The sequence below is a fragment of the Dipodomys ordii genome, unplaced genomic scaffold (genome assembly GCF_000151885.1).
Source record: "Dipodomys ordii isolate 6190 unplaced genomic scaffold, Dord_2.0 Scaffold26, whole genome shotgun sequence".
Taxonomy (NCBI): Eukaryota; Metazoa; Chordata; class Mammalia; order Rodentia; family Heteromyidae; genus Dipodomys; species Dipodomys ordii.
Window position 1 is genome coordinate 10,692,592 of NW_012267242.1, and position 3,874 is coordinate 10,696,465.

Below are 3,874 nucleotides of genomic sequence, written 5' to 3' on the forward strand. Positions count from 1 at the left end.
AAAAAAAAAAAAGACCAAAAAAAAAAAAAGGAAATATGAGAAATAAGAATCCCCTAGTCTACTCTGGTCTGGGGTTCTTTTGAGGGCAAAGGTTGGAGGAAAATGTGTAGCAGGAAGACAACCTCCTCCCCCAATCTGAAGATAGACCTTCCACAGTCCTTCCTTCGGGTTCTAGGGTTACAACCTCCAAAGGAAGATTTTTCTCCCAACCTACTTAAGCCTAGTGTGTAAAAGCTTAGCTTCTAGAATCAGATAGACTTGAGTTTGATTTCCTGTTTTGACACTTCCTAGTTCAGTGAACACAGGAGTGTACCTGAATAGTCAAATCGTATCCCAAACTGGAAAAGTAGGAAATAGAGGTATGGCTTAAGTGGTAGAGTGCCAGCCTTAAGTGAAAAAACTAAGTGAGAATGTGATGCCCTGAGTTCAAGCCCTAGTACAGCACATAAATGTAAAAATAAATAAATAACAACGGAAAGGTAAAGATTAAATTAGCTAATGCATATATATGTTCCTTACCACAGTACCTGGAACCAAAAAAAGTGATAAATAGTATCTCTTACTACTGTAATGACAGTAATGCAATGAGATGCCCTAAACGCTTCACAGGTTCTCAAAGAAAAGCCATCCCTGAGGTTCTTTAGGATGAGTGGCAAAAGGGTCACTATCAAGGAGAATGCAGTTAAGGCAAAACATATGACTGATAGAGGACCTAAGTTGAAGTCCAAATTCTACTTCTAGTCATGCTGAGCTTCCCAGTTTCTTGCATTTATTTAGTTTGAAGATAATTAATTGGGGAGGGGGGAACTCTGTTTCTCAGAGTGTGAAAATCTGATTTCACAGTAAATATTCTGTAAATATTAGTTTCCTTCCTTCCCATGAAGGTGTAAGGAAAGCAGCAAGAGTCCGGGAAGGTCATATTTAGATGTTGCTGCCCAAAATCCATCCAAAAGCCCATTGTGTTGAAGCTAATTCCAACAGATAATGTGGGCCCACATTATCTCCCTCCAGACCAACAAGGAAAGACCCCCAAAAAAGGGAGACTTGGTACCTGAATAGAATGGACAAGTGAGAAGATCAAAAGTTAAAGTAATAGCTGGAGACTGGTGGCTCATGCCTGTAATCCCAGCTACTCAGGAGGCTGAGATCTGAGGATCATGGTTTGAAGCCCAGCCAGGGCAGGAAAGTCTGTGAGACTCTTTTCTCCAATGAACTACCAAAAAAAAGCCAAAAGTAGAGCTTTGGCTCAAGTAGTACAGCACTAGCCAAAAGAAGCTCAGGGACAATGCCCAGGCCCTAAGTTCAAGCCCAAGGACTAGCACAAAAAAACAAAACAAAAGCTAAGGTGATGACTGATGGCTGCCTTCCTTCATAATGTTGTATGTGTGCCCCCTTTCCCTGGTGAGGGTAAAGAATGACTGATGGAGCATACAGTTTCTAATGTGAAGATCTAAGGTCTATGGCTGCACCTCCTTCCTCCAAGGCCTCCTTTCTAATCCCCTTTAATCCTTTCTGCTTCTCCAGGCGTCAAGGGAAAAGGAGTCCGCAAATACCGCATTGCGTAGGCGGCTAGCGAAGAATAAAGGGGTCCTTGAGTATCCCCACCCAAAAGATATCCTCCAAAAGGAAGCACAAGATAACCTCCTTACTTCTCAGGACAGAGAGGATACAAGTCTAGCTTCAGATCAGAGATATATCCCTAAAAATATCCTGCTGCTCCAACCCATCCAGAGCCTTCATTAAATGTGACACACACACACACACACACACACACACACACACACACACAGACTAGCCCTGGTAGAAGAGGGTAAGTAATGCTGTGTGATTCAGAGGGAAGCACTGCCAAGCACAGCCTTACCCCCTCAGGACAGATGTGAGCAGTGGACCACAGTGACCAGAAGCAGTGACCCCTACATCACCTTCTTTGCTTTGGAATTCAGGGCCCAATCATCCTCTATCCTCCATGATTAAGAGGGAACTATGGGATTCCCTCAGTGCAAGGCAATCTGCATTCTTTTCCATTCTTTCCAAAGCAGGAGCTGCCCCCAAACCCTGAAAGAAGCAGATGGACCCACCAGGAGCCATACCCAATGTTTGATGACAACCGTTTACCCCTGAGAGGTACAGGAGGGATAGAGAATGTTCTCAGAGCCACAGCAGTAGCTCAACAGCCAGCTCCCCCAGGGCCAACAAGCCCATGGGGGAGAGAAAGAAGACAAATTCTTAGAGCTGGTGAGGAAGTGGTGCTATTTTTAGCCCCCAAAGCAGCACAGAATGGCTAAGCCTGTAAAAGAGAGACATTTGGATAGGTAGAGGTTAAAGGAGGCAAGATCCGGGCTTCCAAGGTCCTTTAAGATGGGCTAGCTTCACCTGACCGAAAAAAATATGCCCAGATAAAAAATATGCCCAGATTTTCTGCAGAGGGTGGAAAGGGGGGGGGTTCTCCTGAGCAGATGCTTCCCTTTCAGAACAACTTGCTCGACCTTAGATCAGAAAGGGATCCAGACCTCCACCAAAGCCTCTTACTTGGGGGGGGCACTTAAATGTTCAGCCCACCCCAGACCAGGTAACAAGGCCATTAAGAAGCAAGCACTTATTAAAACGTCTGCGGAAGCGGAGGTGAGGGAGGAAGGAGAAGAAGAAAAGAGAGGAGAAAGAAAGAGGAAGGGAGAAAGGAAGAAGGGGGGGGATGCCAAAGCGCCCCTCCCCATTACAGCTAGAGGACTGAGCCTCGACCCCACCCCCACCCCAGGCCCAAGGCTTGAACCTCCCCTCATAACCCACCCCTGGGTTAAGGAGATGAGAGCATCCACACTGGGGGAGGGGGACATGGGCTGAAGGTGTCAGCTGAAAATGCAAACGGAGGAAAGCACACGGATAGGCGGAGAGGCAGGGACGCGGAGAAACCTCCACACGCACCAGCTTCGAGACCGCCCCTACCGGCAACTGCGGCGACCACCCTCCCCCATTCACCTCAGCTCTGGCACCAGGGACGAGCCCCTAGCATGGACTGAAGGGTTTGGGGGCGCCCCGCACCCCCGGTACTGCCGCTGGACACGAGCCCACCATGACTCGTGCCGCCCCTCTCCCGGAATAATTGCCCACAGCCCCGGCCCTCCTCGTCCCAGTACCGGGTCGATTACCATCTCCTCCTCCCCAGTGCTTCCATTCTTGGTTCCCCCCCCACCTCCCCCTGCACCTGCCCTTCTTCCACTGCCCCCACCCAAGTCTAGGGGCGCAGGCTGAGACAGCATCCATTCTCTGGGCCCAGCCAAGGTCATTTATCATTCATGGGGGGGGGGCGGGGAGACGTCAAGGTGAGGAAGCGATCAGAGTTTGGGGGACCCTCATCTACCCAACAACCCCTCCTCGGGTTAATCTCCGGATGGTACTGGAGACTTGGCTAAGGTGGAGGGAAAAAAACACCCCTCCCTCTCCCTGCACACAAACATACATATGTGTATAGCCAGAGGTACGGACAGACATGGCTATGTACATACGTATGTATATGTACACGCATATGCACGCATGTCCTGAGCCGCACAACGAAAGAGACAAATACCCTTCTCTACCCCCCAATAAAACACCCCCCCCCCAGCAGGGACGGCCGCCCTCCCCGTAAGCAAAGCATCGGAGAATAAAATGGCTGCAAGGCAAGGATGCTCTGGCCAGGGCGGGGTGAAGGTGAGAGTCTGAAAGAGGGGGGGTCTCACCTGGCTGGGTACCCCGGGTAAGGGAGTCCCAGGTGAGGGTGGGGGTCCGGCCGCGGGGCTGAGCGGCGGCGGCGACTGCTCCGGGTACCCGGGGAAGAGGCACTGCAGACCTGCCCCCCCCCACGCTCCGGCCCCGCCTCCGGCCCCGCCCCCGCGCC

General features: G+C 50.4%; 1 protein-coding gene across 1 annotated transcript in view; it reads right to left on the minus strand.

Moving 5' to 3' along the window:
- Positions 1-3,828, minus strand: part of Sv2a (synaptic vesicle glycoprotein 2A) — a 14,456-nt gene extending 10,628 nt beyond the window's left edge. Inside the window, exon 1 of the mRNA XM_013015041.1 lies at positions 3,717-3,828. The gene's annotated coding sequence lies outside the window, so the exon portion shown is untranslated. The remainder of the gene's footprint in view (positions 1-3,716) is intronic.
- Between the last annotated feature and the right edge of the window lie 46 nt (positions 3,829-3,874).